Source organism: Gymnogyps californianus, chromosome 10, assembly GCF_018139145.2.
Source record: "Gymnogyps californianus isolate 813 chromosome 10, ASM1813914v2, whole genome shotgun sequence".
NCBI classification, from domain to species: Eukaryota; Metazoa; Chordata; class Aves; order Accipitriformes; family Cathartidae; genus Gymnogyps; species Gymnogyps californianus.
The window spans coordinates 7,820,639-7,837,352 of NC_059480.1; the positions used below are offsets into that span (position 1 = coordinate 7,820,639).

Consider the following 16,714-nt stretch of genomic DNA (forward strand, 5'->3'; position numbering starts at 1 on the left):
GCCCCACGGGGAGCAGCAGGCCCTTTCACTCCCCCAGTATGCAGCTGCAGTTTAGAAGCAGTGTGAATGGGGTGTGCACCAAACGAAGTCATCAGTATCAAAGGTACTTGACTCTAGGATTTCAAAAGCCTGAGGTAAGTAGGTCTTTTTCTGATATCACTTATATGGCTTTAAATCAGCAGTAACTCTACTGAAAGCAGTGGAACTATCCCCCTATGTAAGAAGTGCTACTAAATTGTATTTTCAGAGGAAAGGAGGAGAGCCTTAAAAAAGGAGCATGGAGACAACTTTAAGAAACAGCCCTAGAGTTCAGGAAAGTAAGGACACTTACAACCTATGAGGCTGTAATAATGTATTATTAATTCATTAACAAAACTTGAATGGCAAGAAACTGTAAACACGTTTCCAAATCATGATTCTTGGACCTGCCAATTCTGCTCCATATTCTAGCAAAAATAAAGATCTGTCTAGGGCTTTACTAGCCAGCATTGGACCTAATTTGCTTTTTCTTTTCCTGCTAGGAAAAACGATGTTAGAAATGGGCTTAGGAATTCACATCTGGAAGAGTGATAGTTTTGATAGTTTCTCAGCTGTTCTGAGCTGCCTAAGCAGTGCAGAACACTCTGGCCCATCACCTCAGTATTTAAGTAACCTTATTGTGATCTAGAAATTCTTTCCTAAAAGTCCATGCATCTGACTGTGTGCATGTTTATTTTCAGCTGCTATTTATTTCCCAGTTTCTGTTCTATTTCAGTTACGTTGTCAAAACCTAATTCTGATGAAGCTCTGGCTTTGATCCCTGAAGCTTCAGCTGTGCAGTATCTGAAAACTATAAGTGGAAAAGCAAAGTATTCTAGTCCCTCAAAAAAGGCAAGGGAAGGATTAAGAATTAACTGGCTAAAGAGTCCATAGGTATAGAGTAGAATGGGGCTTTTTTTTTTTTCTCCCTAGAATGTACTAGGCAAAGATCTGTAAGAATAGGAGAAGCTTAAATGACCTGAAAGGAATCGGGCAGTGCTACAATTGCAGTTTCCTTATCTAGATCTTCTCAGAATACCGTCTTTTGCCTGCTCATCACTGGTGTTCACAGTGGGCTCATTCAAGCTGAATTCAATGTTAAAATATGCCTTTTTCTCTTCCTTGTCTGAAAGCAAATTCTCCTAGGGTTGGAGCTACTCTTAAGGTTACTGGATTTGTTTATTTGACAAACCTTAAAGTAGTGAGGAGGAAACGAATACTTGAAATACTCACCGTGTGTGGGCGTAGAAACAGAGAAGCCCGGCTTAGCCACATTGACTGCTTTTCCTCGGTCATGCTGAGAAAACACTACATAACTCATTCACTCTCTACGTTCTACCCACTTTCTTATTTACTCCTACAACACTGGGGAAGTGCCTTCTGTATGTTAATGCAGAATTGAACCCTAAAAAATGAGGTGTGTTCCTGACATGAATATTAAATACGGTTAGAAATAAATTATATTGAAGTGTCTGGCTTTATATCTGCTTAGTACTTTACTATTACTGCCTTGGAGCAGTTATATGTGTTCATACTGGAAGTTCATCTGATACAGCAGTATGTGCATGTACGTGTGTAGAAGAAGCCTTCTGCTGATTCTCAATATCCGTCAGTGTTAATTTTAAGTAGTAAGGATTAAAAGTTTGGGAAGGTGGGTCTTGCAGTACTATTTATCTTTACTTAAGCTAGGACGTGGCTCCAGACTATACATGTCTTGCATTCTCAGCCAATGAATTTGTTCACAGAAATAGGAAGCTAAGATACTCAGATACTTAAATTGTTTGGTGTTAGTTGTATTTCAAGTAGCAGTGACTTAATATTCTTATTTGAATGTTGTTTCTGCTACACCCACCCATGTTATCTGTATTCATGTATACATTCTTTCCTGATGAAACATCAGGTCAGGATGCCAAATGCAGCTGTACCTGCTGGCTTTAATGCAAACCAGTGTTTCTGACTATAGGCTAAGGAGACTGACATGTCCTGTTCCATATGAATTTTTTGCCTCTCTGGTGAGAAAGGGTACAGTATGAATAATATTTGTATGTCAACACGAGCTTCTGTGTATGTCTCCATTAAGTATTCCAAGGCTTTTCCCATCTTCAGATCTTGGACAGCAGTGTGGGACGTACATCTGCTATATGGGCACCCTTGGTATTGGTTTTAACAGATGGACAATGACTAAGGAGGAACAGTCATCCTTTTTCATGTCTGGCTGGGGTCCCTCATGAGCAGGTTTGAAGCATATCAGAGAATGGGGTAATAAGGAAGCTGGCAGTGATAATGTCAGTGCTAAGGGCTTTTTTTCTAGGTAGGTTTCCCTAATCAGACTTTTAAAGTTGGCAGTTTCCCTGAGAACTAAATACAACAGGGAAATAATATAATGTGCTTAAAATTCACCTAGCTTCATGGACAACTCTTTAGTTCCGCCCACCAGAAGGGTCAGAAATCTTCCCCAGCAAGGTACCTGGGTGTTCCTCAGGCACTGGGAAGCATTCAGATACTCTAAACCCAGTTTTGCTGGCATCTAACCATCTGGTCCCAACTCACCCAGCAACAGAAGGGCTAAAGCTGTTACTCTGAATAACTTTACTGCCTACCACTTTGGCAAGTCGAGTCTGAATTTAACTAAAATCACAGCTTGCAGCAAGAATATTTATGAACTAGGAAACCCTCCTGTATAAGGGTAATTTTATATATATATATATATATATATATTCCCCCCCCCCCCTTCCTCCCATCTCCATGTAAGCAGCACAGCAATGCGGCCACCCTGGTTGCCTAGGAAGCCGATTGCTGCTCCTAAGGGATCTGTTTAAAATTCCAATCCAGATTCTAGTCAGGTTTGTGAGACCCTGGGAATGGAGCTCTTGAAGTGGTGGGTACTTTCCATTTTTTTCCCTCTCCTCAGCTCCTCTGGACTAGAGAGAAGGCAGCTGTGCTGCTTTGCTAGACAGAGCAGCTGGACTTGGTTACCCCTAGAACCAATTAAGTGCTGTAAGAATGGTTTGCCTTATTCTGGGGAGACAGAAGGAGCTGTTTGGGATCATAAATGACACTGGAGAGTAGTTGTGTATGTATGCAGTTATTTTAAGGGTTGTTTTTGAGGCTTTTTCTAAGCACCTGCTGCCTTTTGGGGCATTTGTACTTTCATCTGAGTTGTTTGAAATGCAAATAAAAGCAATGATACATATTCAGACAATCTGAGACCTGTGTTTCAGAGGACTATGCTAAACCCTTTGTGGAGTTTCTTTTCAGAAGCTAATCCTACTGGAAAATTACCAAATGGAGCTTTAAATAGGTGAAATAATAAGCTAGCCAAATAGCGCACCTATTAGAGTGGCAAAGGTGGGTGCTCTCTCCAAGTCGGTTTCCATCTCATAGCTCTACACTGCTGACTACTATTTGGAGAGGCAGAGTGGGGTGATTTAAGAGTAAAGTTCCTTAACATTTAATTTTGGTTTAAGGCTGTTGTTCAAGAAGTTGTCTGTCACATCTCACTATATGTGCTATTCAAACTTAGATAGGTGTTCAGAATAACACCTGGATAAAAATCTATGAATAGAATAACTAATTACCAATGTAACCAATACTCATTAAAAGAGATCTTAGATGGTAACAAAAGCTAGAGTTTGAGTCACTTGTTTATGCTCTCAAATGAGTATAGGATCTTATTTAAAACTGCTTTGAAGTGTGAATTATGAACAGGAGCTCTTTGATCAGAACTGATGTATGATGCGTCATAAGGCATTATGCCAAAAAAAAGAAGCCACTTAATCTTCCTTTCCAGTGGCATTGAGCGAAATGAGAGCTATGGTTCCCATACTGTATCTTATGCTAGCGTGTCCATGCTGAAGAAATTTGGCTACAAAGACTACTGCCGGACCTCTGCAAAGTGGAAACAGGTGTTTGGTTTTCTGTTGGGGAGAAATCAGCAATGCATGATATGGGTATTTTCTTAGCATACTTATGAAGTCTATTTATATTGCACACATTCCTCCATGAGTGTGGTCCCACACAGACTTCCTCTTTCAAAAACTTCAGCCCCAAATTTAGTTTGTGGTTTCTGCTGCTTGCAGTAATTTCTCCATAAAGAAGTGACAACAAGCTCTTTTCTTCAAAATATGACACCTTGTTTACACATTTAGAAAAAGCACAATTGGAATGTGATGTGCAATATTGCCATTTGGTGATACCTATCCCATGAATACTGAAACTACCTTTGTAGATAGCTGACTGCATTGTTTTTGAATGACTTGATTAACTGGTCTTTGTTATTCTGACATGTACTGGCAGTCCTCTTGTGACCGTGCAGGGTCCTGCTGGGATAAAATGTGGACCTGCTGGGATGAGATGCCTGTATTTTAATCCCATGGTTGGTACACATCCAGCTGCATGACAGTGAGGCTTGGAAAAGGAAGGAGGAGGAAGTAATGGGCCAAACTAATTGGTCAAGTTATTTGTTCAGAGGTCCGAATTTATTTTTGAAAATCCTGCAACTAAATCAGATGATTTTCCAAATGAAGGAGTATTATATACCTGTTTATACTCCAGGACATAGTCATGTGCAAACAGCACTCTCCTGTTCACTCTGAAAAATAAACAGGTTTTTTTATGATGCTATCCAGAAGGAAGGGGAATATTGGCAAGTACAGCCAGATAAGGCACCTTCTGCTGGTCTGTTTAATACCACCTAGAAACAATGTAGAATTTGTAATTATTATTTGGGGTTTAATCAACGAGTGAAAGAGTGGAGGAAAAATAATGAAATATGTGGTAATATTCCTAGTATGTACTTTAATTGCTGACTGCTTGATTACTGATTAAACTGATGAGGCTGAGTGTGATTGATACTTATCAGGAAGTTAAGCCTGAGAGCAAGAGATGAAAACATAACGTTTAACATGAACACGATCCACTGCAAAATAGTGTGTTTGAGGATTGAATTGAGTGACTCCCTGCAGAGATAATTTAAATGCTGTAAAGCCATATATGTAGAAATGCTGACGAATAAGATAATAGGCAGCCTCTGAAGAAAACAGAAGCTGCTGTAATGCAATAGAAGAGTTACAGAAATCTGGGCGAATGGCTGTGGCACCATATCCAGACCAATGGTTACGACGTTATTAAAAGATTCCAAAAGATCCAGTGGGACTCAGAGTGAGGTAGTTTAATGGGTAACAATATTGGCATCCTAGGAAGTTTATAGGAATATAATGTTGAAATATACACGAGTCATCAAGGCACTCAAAGCTATATAGCCAGGGCTAACTTTGTCAGGCATTGCATAGATATGCCACGTGACACTTGGAATGACGCAGGAACATGCACAAAGCAACCAAAAGAGGTGACATCAGACTTCAGGTATGTGGTGGCAAAAAGCAGGCATAAATAACTGTTTTCAAAGGGTTTCCTTCCAGAACTGTCAGCAGTTTCTTTAAATACTTAAAAGTAGTAGGACTGGGACACAAAGCATCTCAGTCAGTAATTAGCAAACTGAAAACAGTGCTTGCTAAGAATGGGGTATTGTCAGAAACGACCTTTTGCTAGACAGAGAGTAAGGACTCTCTAAAGCATTCAGGCATGTAGCTGAGAAATCCAGCCAAAGTCAAACAGTGGAACTGAAAGAATGATTCAGACCGCTGAAACTCTTGTGTTGTTAAAAGAAGAAAAAAAAAAACCCTACAAATGTGTAGGGCCTGAAACTGAGTGAAGAAGTAACCCTAGAACTGAAATACCTTATTCAAATATCAACTCGTATAAAATGTAAAGTAGCTTAGAAGTGCCTGAAACCCTCCTTTGTGAGCAAAACTGACTGCAAACTTGTCTGTAGAGCAGTGACTTGCTTCTCTCTCTTCCCACTCACTTGTGCTTATGTACTACACTCCGTTGCTGTCATGGCTTTCAGGAGCAGTAGCTGGGATCTAGCTGGTATTTTGGGTAAACTCTTTGGGCTTACTTCCTGACTCTTATTTCTTGCAAAAATATTAGCTGTTGGATTAAACAGAAAATCAAATTAATTTATACTGTAAAATGTAACCGATTGTGTACTATGTGTGTTAGAATTTGTCTGGAGGAGAGCTCAGATCCAACCCTTACCTTCTCCTGAGAATCTCCTGTTCCAAAACTCTGGCAAACAGAAGGATGCATAGTTGCTCTGACTCTGTGACTAGAAATGAAGGAGAGGGAGGAAAAAAAACCCCACCACCCAGTTGGAAACTGTTTTTTTCCTTAAAACAAACAAATAAAAACAAGCAAACAAAAATGGGGAGGAGAAAAAAAGAAAAGCCAGGATTAGGATCAGGAGCTTGGAAATCTAAGGAAACTCTAAAACTAGAACTGTCCTCCCTGGGTGATAGGGCTGCGTTTCACCATGACCTATGCTCTGTAATTCAGGTTGTCAGTTTACCTCTTGGGATTGAGGTCAGACAGAGGAACACTGCAGTGTTTTGACCACATATCATTGTGGATTCTCTCAGTAGCAGCTGGTGGATGTTAGTGAGCGAGCTCACAGTTTTAGTGTCCATACATGCTCACAGCTACTGTTTGGTTAATGCAACAGAATTTTTGTTAGTTCATAGCTAATTCCCTCTAGTGTAAGGACATGCTTACAATACTTGCTGGAAGAGCAAATTCTAATGATACGAAGTAGTATTTGCACTACGAGAAGTTCATTGGATGCATAATGGTATGTATAGGAGGAAGTAGATCCAATTGACAAGAATGTCAAGTGAGATGATATGGTGGGACTGTGCGTAACTCCAAGTCTCCTCCAAAGACAGTAGTTGCAGTTGGTCTGTCCTGCAAGTATTCAGTTTGTCTCCTCTAATTTCATCTTTAAAATCCAAGTGTATGGAATTTCTGTAGAGAAATTTTCAGGCTATTAACAACTTTTGAGTACGTAGTCTTTTGTATTATAACTATCGTAATGACTTTATCTCTAACGAAGCTGATTTCTTTTGTGTGTATAGACAACCGTATTTTATTCTCCAAAGCAAGAACATTCTGTGAAGAAAATTAAATCCTTTTATTACATGGAGAACAGATTGACAGTTCCTGAATCCCAAATCCTTTGTGAATTGCACCTTGTTCTGGATGGAGGTGGAAATGTAACTGCCCTGGCAAGCATTTGCTATCGCGGTAAATCATTGTTTCCATATGGAGATGATTTTTCTGCAAAGTATGTATTCTGTTTTCTGGATAGGGAAAGGCCAGGTGTCCTTGTGCTGATGTCGGGCATTATGCAATCCTGACATGCCCTGAAGTGATCTAGTGAACGGCAGTCAGAAGTCTCACTGTTCCACATCTAGGGTCCCATAATTTGCCTTCTACTCTTCTGCAAACCATTCTTTTTCAGATGGTTGGCACCGGTTTTCTAAAAAATTAGAGCTAATCAATCATAATGATTTTCTTATGTGATGTGATGCTGGTAGCTGGGAAGAACAGCAGCTTCTGTGTATTTGATACATAGCTGTCAGCTGGCAGGCCAACCACCGTGCTGCTGAGCATCTCTGGGTATGGCTTTTAAAGAACAGCAGTTGGTAAAGGCTCCGGTCTTCTGATCTGCAGCTGGACGACCACTTCTCACACCACTGTGCAGTCTGGCAGTTAAAACTAGATGAATTCCTACTTCTTATCCCGAAAGGAAAGAAGATGGAGAACCTCGGCACATTTCCAGGTGAAATCATACCAGTCAGGCAAAAGTACTAGTCTAGCTAGAAAAACCTGCCCAATCTTTTTGCTAGGTATGTTGACTCTGTGGATGTGCAGTATCAAAGCAAGCAAATTTGGCTGCATGCTGGTATTTATGGGGCAGTGACCACCGGTCACCATGACCCAAGAGTAGAGGCCACGCAGATAAGTAGCTTGGCTGGCAGAGCAGCGTGACAATGCAGTTGGAAGCTGGCAGAAGTATCCAGGGTTGCGAGTGGAGCCGCAGGAGTATGTGAACCACACATGCTCTTTGAGGTGACTGCAGACGGCAACAAAAAAACCCTGCACCAGTGTGTTGCCATAAACACTGGTGCCAAATGTTTAGTGTCAGTGCTTCTACTTTGATCACCCAGTATTTGCATAGGTTCTGCACAGACATGTCAAAGGAGGTGTGTAAAGGGAATCAAGGCATTCCCCAAATCTGCAGAATTAATTTGAGAATCTGTTTTAGGGACACATGAAAAATTGGTGTATTGGAAAGATGATCGGCTTGTAGGATTAAACAAGCGCTCCTGCTGGTAGAGCAGAATGAGCCCCTATGAGGAGAAAGGCTTAGCTGGGAGCTTCTTTGTTGGCAACAAATTCTGGCGAATACTTTGCAAGTTATGAAATGACTTCACTGGCATCAGCTATACAAGGGAATATTGTTTATCTTTTTATTGAAATTCGTGCAATTCTCCTTTGACAAGGACTTGAAATTGGCCTTTCTTACAAAGGGCCATGACAACTTCCAGCTGTGCTTCCCGGTAAGTTAAGTATGAGAAGAATTTGCGAGCAGAGTCACTAGCAGGAACCGTTTCGCTTAGCCGCGTGAGATGTTTGTGCTGTGTCTCCAGGGAACTGATGGCCATCTACTCAAACGCTGGAAGCAGCAGGAAGTTGAAAAACAGGGCTGTGATGTGGGGGAACTCGGACTAGATGCCCGCTGTTGGTCCCGGAGCCCCTCGCTGGCCTTCCGCGACTGTGGCCATGAAAGAAGCCGTCTTCAAAGGGCTGAAACCGCCCGGCCCCTTGGCGGGCGGCCCGGGGACCGCATGTGCCGCGGGCAGCAGCGGGCGCCCCCTTCTCCCCCCCCACGCCCGCCTGTGGGAACCGCGGACGGGCCGTCCCTGCCGCGCTGGGCGCCGTCCCGTCCCGTCCCGTCCCGTCCCGTCCCGCGGGGCGGAAGCCGAGGGCGGGGCGCGGGGGCGGCGCGGGCCGGGCAGGCTCCGGGCCGGGTTCACCGGCGCGCCCTCGTGGCGCGGGCAGCACCGCCCCGCGGGGAGTCACGGCGGGGTGGGGCGGGCCCCCACCCCCCCGCTCCGGAGCGGGCGGCGGGCGGCAGGGGGCGCCGGCGGGCGGCGCGGCCGCTCGGGGGCGGCGCTCGCACGAGTCGGGGCGCTCGGCGGGCTGCCGAGCCGGAGCGGTGGCGTGGCGGCGGGCAGCGGCTCCGGCTCCGGCCCCGGCCCCGGAGGCGGCGCGGAGCGCGGCAGGGCAGGTAAGGGGGCGCTGCGGGCGGGGGTGTCCCGTCCCCCCCCGGCCCGGCAGGTGGGACGGCGCCCTGGGTGCGCTGCCGAGGAGCGCTCGGGCTGGTGCCCCGGTACGACCCGGCTGTATCTGCGGTGCTTCCCTCCTCCCGCTAAGTACTCGGCGGCTCCGGCGGGCGGTGGCTGCCGACGCCCGGGGAGAGAGGGGGTGCGGCCCGGGCGTTTACGGCGCGGCGGGAGCGGCTGCCCCGCGCCCGGCTGCGCGGGCCGGGAAGGGCGCGCTGCGGTCCCGCCTGCCCCGCGCGGCGGGGAGACCCGGGGCAGCAGAAGTGCCGCGGGCAGCGCCAGTCTCGGCCGGGCTGGCCGAACCGGCCCGGCGGGCCGGAGGGGGGCTCGGCCGGCGGCGAGCTGCCCCCGCACCCAGCCTGGCCGCCGCCGCGAGGCCTCGGCGGGATCAACTTCGCCTCCGGGATGGTACCCGCAGGCGGGCACCCAGGCCTCGGTACTCGCGGGCTTAATTCGATGTGCGTGAGCGCTCCGCGCAGTTCAGCGGCTTCAGAGCGAGCGTGCGTGCGTGCATCCCTCGGGCAAGGCAAGAGCCTGAAATGGGCTCGTCAGTCTCTCAGAGGCTCTGTGATGGGTGACTTCGTATTTACCAGCCTTGGCTGGCAAATAAAACGGTGCTGTTGCAGAGCTGCTGTGCCTCTCCTGTGGACTGATACGTTGTCATCTGTTGTTGGTTGATGTGCTGTGGCTGGAGTGGAGTAACTTAGTTGAATTTGTCTTTTTTTTTTTGATGCCTGTTGTCTTCAGTGTATCTGATAGTAGTCCCTTTCATTGTATATACTTTAACCTAAATATTTTTAGAGCCTTGAACAGACTTCTTAGTGTATTTCTGCGCTGCAGGTTCCTGAAGAATAATCCTGAACCTTTTGACGAGTATGGAGTTTTCATCGGAAGTGTGGTCTGACAAGGAGATCGCCTTGGCCTTCATGCAGAATGTTGCACTTCAATAATAATAAAAAAAAAAAAAAATCTATGAAAGTATTTTTTAAAATGCTAGGAAGTAAGAGGTTAAACAATATATTTGTAAATGCTGTAACCTGAATTTCTGGAGAGATCACTTTACATGAAGGCTGGGACAATGGGAATGGCAGGGTGGAAAGAGTGTGTGTGATGGCCTTATAAGCCTTTTATTTTGTCTGGCATTGTAGTCTGAGATGAGCATCCAGTTCAGACCTTAGATTTTCTCTTTTACAAATTTTACAAATCTAGTTTCATGTGGATGAAAAAACTACAGAGTAAGTGGCTCTATCCTTGACTAACTGCAAAAGCTGTCACATATAGTAAGTTATTGTGCCAGCATTACAATAGTAATGGGATATTAAACCAACACATTCTGGCAGTAAGTAGTTGTAATACTTATGCCCTGTTTTGACGTCTGTAGAAGGAGGATTAGCTCAGACAGGATTTGTAGTGGGTGAGTGTGAGTGGGATGAAAAGCAAAAGCTACTTAATTTTAATCTTCTCAAAAAGGTAACTAAAAGTAGTGCACATGGTTAAAACACATATGCTGCTCTCTCTAATGGCTTTTAATTGTAGTCTCTGAAGTATTTATGTAAACTCAGTAGTGCTGAAACATTAATTTTTATAAGATTCAATATGTACTAAACGAGCTCCCTGTTCTGCAAAAAAGGAAATATTGAGGAATAGCAGGGTCTCATGTGAAGATCTGATAACAACAGAGCTATAAAACTGCATTGGTGTAACTATACCCATGTATCTGTACCCATGTACCTAAACAGAGGTGTACCTCTGGTTAGACTTCAAGCATTTAGTTATATTGCTTCAGTTTTATCATTGTGAAATTGCTTTTCTCTAACAGCCTTCATTTGTCTTTTGGGCTTTTTTTAGTTTAAAAAGTGGGCATCTTGGAATGAAAGCACACAAAAAGCAATGCTTCAGGGTGTGCAAAACGACTGTCCCCCATGAAGTTTGCTTTCTCTAGTGGTTTTACAATGGGGTGTATATTTTTACATACTTATCTTCCCTCACGACCTCCTTAGATGAAAGAAACCTTAAGTGTCCTGTGAGGTTTCTTATGTAGGTCTTTGTTCATTTTCATAATCTCATAGGAGACCTTTGAAACTAGACTTCAGTTGAATTTTTCTGGATGTTTTTTCTGCTGAAGTTGCAGATTATTTTATTTATTTTAGTTATAAAAGGCTTATATCTTCAGTGTATCTGTATATTATTGCCTGAAAGATAAATGATGAATTCATGTGGTTCTAAGTGTGGCTTTTATCTGGATTTATGGTCAGTTCTAGTTGCATATTCTCTTCCTCTCCCAAAGGCTTTTATTCTCTTTTAACTAATAAAAAAAGTATTGGCAATTAATATGTAAAAAACCACCGTGAGATGCATGTTGCTCACAAACATGCATCAAATGAGTGTAGAAATTAAATGTTGAACCACCTACTAACATATGCTTTATGATTTAGATATGATTAGATTTATGGTTTGTGATGGATGCTACAAAGGAGGTGGTGGTACCTTAATCGTTCAAGAGGGTGGAGTCTTCAAGTCTGCCCCTACCAAAATGATGAAGGTGCGCTCTCAAGGAGCGTTGGGAAGCGCACACAAAACATGCAGCTGTTGCTTTAGGTGTCAAAGGAGTCATTTAGTGAAGGAAGCGTGAGAGGATTAAAGAAAATGGAGTTTGTTATAGGTAATACAGGAAGGTTTGGGGGGTTACTGGTAGATGCACAAGATAGTTACTGATAAAATGTCCTAAAAGACAGCATGGCAGCTCAGCTGCGCTGGCAAGCACTTGACTAGCACACACAAATGCTCCTAGACAGCAGCCTCAAGGGTGAGGAAAGATTTGCTTGAAAAGAACCTCAGTGGTCCAAATGTTGGACAAACAGCGTGGTTTGGGTCAAAACTGTTCAAGCAGTGCGTTGCATTTGGGAAGTGTTTGAACATAGCCTTTAATCTTGACTCGCTGGGAGAGGGAGTCAGTAAGCGAGCTATGCATTGATTCACATTCAGAAGGTTGTATTTAAAAATACTCTAGCTTGGGTGGTAAATTATGTGTAAAAATGAAAACTTAAATTGAGTAGCAAAAAGGGAAGAAATGCCAAATGCCTGGGAGGAGACTTTAAATGTAGATTTCATGCAAGATTTCTACTTGCATGGGTTTTAGCGTCGTGGTAATTTTACTGGAATTGTACTAAAATATTGCAGTACTGATAAAAAGATTGTGCTTTAAAATACATCTTTTTTTTTTTTTTCTTCTTTGAAATGCTTTCCGGAACGCTTTCCATAACGAATGCAGGCCAGTGTATGGTATAAATTACACAGAAATAGAAATGGAAACAGTTGATCTTAAAGCTACATATAGGATGATGATGACTGAAGGTTTATGTAGCAGCTTTCCAGAAGGGTACTAGAAATGTCATACCGACCATGACGTGCTTCATGTTCTGTTAAAATCAGGCTACACTTTGGTGAAAACCAAATGGAGTCCCCTTAAGCAAGCACTTGGTTTTGCAAACCATTTAGGGCAGTAAGTTTTGGAAATTCTGTTGTCTAAAAATTGTGGCGGATACATGAGTCTTGACTTATGTCTACACAGGAGCATGTGAGCTTTGCCCATGTGGCTTGCTTTGTGGCATCGGGTTTAGGTTAGAATTCAAAATTAATGTTCTAGTTTGTTTTGAAAGTATTAGGCGGTCTCTGATTACAGCTGGATGAGACATTTTCTTGCTCAGTGAAGGAGAGAGTGGGAAGGTGTACTGTGAGAATCAGTGTTTATGATTCTTTTAAAAAAATCAGATAACGTCGTTTTACTATGTTCAGATAATGCCTGAATCATAAATGTAATGGTTCATCCTAAGCAGCAAAAAAGAGCATTTTTTTCATTGTGCAAGATGGTAATAGGAACATTTGCCAGGAGGGCTACAAAGGTGGATGGTAAGTGTGTGTTTATACACTAAGTGGTTCTGATGACAGGCAAAGGATTCAGAGCAAGATTGACAGGCTATTTCGTATTGATTAGAGAGGTAAACTGGGCATTGAAAAGCTAGATAGCTGGCATATTTCTTAAAAATAACTGATTTTTGGAAGCTAAAATAATTAGACTTGTTTGTGCCACACGGTAAAGACATTGTTCAGAAATGCTGTTTGGAAATACTAGTCAGTGACTGCTTTCCAGCTGTTTCATCCATAGTTTCTGCAGCCACCTTAAACTTTTTCATGCACCAAGAATGAAGTTCATGGCTTCCCTTGTGAAAATAAAAAAATAAACACCATAACTTTGTGTCAATGTCCGCTATGATATATTCCACAATTACTTACGTAGTGGAAGATACCATACTATGTTTTCCTAATGCTGATAATCTCTGGTGATAAAAAGGAGCACCCTGTGAATACCTGGTACTCTCTGTTGTTAATGATTATTTTAAAAGGACAAAGCGGTGCTGACACTGCATCTTGCACTTTGCCGTATTTTTCATGCTTTGTTCATCTTCCTCACATCTATGGTTATGATGTTGGTTTACTGATTGCCACTGAAGCAGAAGTCTGAATGCAGGCTTGCATTTCTGTCTGCGAAGACTTTTGGGTACCTTCATGAGGAGCTTCTGTTGGGCCAATAAATTGTGAAAACAGCTTTGTGGAACTAAGCTACAAAAATGTGGGCAATGGGCCTTTCAAATGAAATGCTAGGACATAGTGTTTAAAGCCAGTGCTGTTTCCTAAACCCATTTTTATTTTTTCTTTTGAAGAAACGACTCGTTTGCTTGCACCTTTGTGTTCAGGTTGTCTCTGACTGCAAGATGGTGTGTTTCTAGAGGTTAGCTTGTGCTGCTGCCATGAGGATCAGGATAAAAACCAGGCATGCCCTTTTGCCAGCAGCACGGCACTTTTCCCAGTTGTTGCCTGTGTTATTCCCTATTCAGCTATCCAGCAGCCAGGCAAGTTGGCAGTTGTACGAAGTGTTGTGGGGAAGAAAGGGCAGCAGAAAATGCTGACTGTCTAATGCATCTGTGTAATCACCATTCTGGGGTTAGATTGCAGGAAGACAACAAAATTGCTGAATAAAATCTGTTTAGTCCTTTTTTTATTTTCTTTTTTCCTTTTTTTTTTTTCTTTCCAGTATGAGCTGCCAGCTGTTGGTGTTGCAACGGGTAATAGTATAACCTGTGGAGAGAAACAGAAGTTTTCCATTTGGAAGACAGGAAACAGAAGTGTATATCTACCCCGTAATTTTGAATCCTTGTGACTGTATAGAGGTGGTTGAATATGGAAGTGTTGGGTCACCTGGCATATGATGATAGGATGGAACAGGTCTCATAGCAGGGGAATAGTCAGAAGAAAAAATATTTTGGGATGAGGGTCAAAATACAGCTTTAGCACAAGGATAGAATAGAAATGTAATTGGTAATGAAATAAATGTCAGTCCTTCCATCCCTCTTGCACAAACTCTTCTAACATCAGGTTGTTGCACTGCCATTTTTCACACGTATAATTTAGATAATTTAGTAAAATTGTGTTGTATTTCATGGAAAGTTCTCAGTAATGGCCAAATCGCCAGATGTAAAATGCTACGTTTTAGGGTCAGCTGAAGGCATGGCGAGCTAATGGTTACAGGTGGAGTTGTGGGTGAGTTGCCAGGGGAACTTAGTGGATTCAGATTCTAGCAGTTTTCCAGAGGGTGAGGGATAAAGGACCAGGTGAAGAGGGGATACAAGGTGGGATGGCGAGTAGGTTGAAGAGCTTGGAGTAATTAAGTCAGTGAGCTCTTATGACTTAACTAGAATCTCCCCAAATCCATTCAATTTGAATACTGCAAGCAAATCAACCTGTGTGAACCCCTCAGAACTGTGGGCATGTGACCTTTCAGCATTAGAATATATACGTGTGCAGGCAGGTTATAAACAGACCCAGTATAAGATCATCTGGAATTAAAAGAATAATGACAGATTTGGGAGCTCAGGTCCTATTCTCAATTCCATCTAACCTGAGTGGAAGGGCAGACATGCAGAGGAAAATACTGTCCTTCATACTAACGTAATCTCAAACACTGATAGGATAACTTTGACCTGGTGTGGGAAAATAAACATTTTCCTACATTTATGAGCTTTCCTCACTGATTTGTTTATTCAACTTGACTTCACTGGTTGATCGCAACTAGCTTTGAGTGCATCCCTGCAATGTTTGCTTTCAAAGTTAGCAGCAGCAGAAGGTATTTGCAAGCCGAATACGACCCCTGACACTGGAGCAGAGGGAGGCAAGTTCCTGTTCAAAGGCATTTTCAAAGGTCTATATTGGAAATGTATGCAGAGGGGAGTGTTATAGTAGGAGAGGTAGTTGTTCAAACAATTAAAAACTGTAAAAAGTAAAAGCTTAACTAAAAAAAAAAAGTGTAGCAGTTCAAGCACGTTAACTGCTTTGCCTTTGCCTGCTTTTTTGGTCTGTGATGTTATCTGATCAGCCAATGGCTGTGATCTGTGTGTGATTAGGATCTATGCTCATACAATTACGAGCATATGGTATACCATTTTAAAATTGTAAGTTTAAAATAATTACATTCTGGTGCAGTTTTTTAAGAATTATTTAATTGTATGTTCTGGAATGGTTTTGCTGCCAGTTAAGATTCAATTCTGGCCTGGAGCCATCAAAATCATAAGATTTCTTTCAAGTTTCGTAGTAATGTTAAAAAAGAGTTGCTCAGTTTCCTTTAAGGAAGTAAAAGCACTTCCTTTGTTTTTACTTTCCCTGCAGTTCAGAGATGTGTATGACCTATCATTGCACAGGAAAAGGAGTAGGAATATGGTGACATTCCTGAAGTGGATGACGAACGGTTGGGCTCGTGACAGATTTTCCTAGATACTAAAATTTTGTTTCCACAGGGCCTCCAAAGTGACGTGCTGGACTGGTGGGTTGTTACTGACTTTGACTTTTTTCAGATTTCTACAGAGTAACATATACAGCTGTAGGACGCTGACCTTACTTCCCACCAAAAAGAGGTAGTCAAGGCCAGATCAAAGCACTTATTGAGAAGTTTGTCTGAATGGAAGGATCTCTTGAACTAAGGGTTTAAATGGACCAAAAGAAACCAAAGTTAAGGATGCCTACTCCTTGAAATATTTCATGCTCTCATGTATTTGCTGCTCAAACAAGTAAACCAAATGTGACCTATAAAATCATCATAGTTGGAAAACCAAAGTCCAAAGCATGGAAACTTTCAACAATTCCTAAAAGGAGTATGAAAATGAGAGAAGAGGTATTAAGCTAGCAAAGGAATTGCAGTAGTCTTTTCAGTACTTACGATTTGGGTATACCATGAGGTCTGACTTTTTACAAAGGGGAATGGCTTGTGATCTGCAGTTATTTAAAGACTGTTTAAAGCTTTGTAATTTGACAGATTTTATTATAGACTGGATTTTATTGATAGACTTAACACAACAGTGAAGCTTCTCTGTGGTTTGAAAGGAAGTAGTCCATGCTATATC

The 16,714-nt window shown here is 42.6% G+C and overlaps 1 protein-coding gene across 1 annotated transcript in view; it reads left to right on the forward strand.

Moving 5' to 3' along the window:
- The first annotated feature begins 9,169 nt into the window (after positions 1-9,169).
- Positions 9,170-16,714, forward strand: part of PXYLP1 (2-phosphoxylose phosphatase 1) — a 63,892-nt gene continuing 56,347 nt past the window's right edge. The window contains exon 1 of the mRNA XM_050902370.1: positions 9,170-9,208. The gene's annotated coding sequence lies outside the window, so the exon portion shown is untranslated. The remainder of the gene's footprint in view (positions 9,209-16,714) is intronic.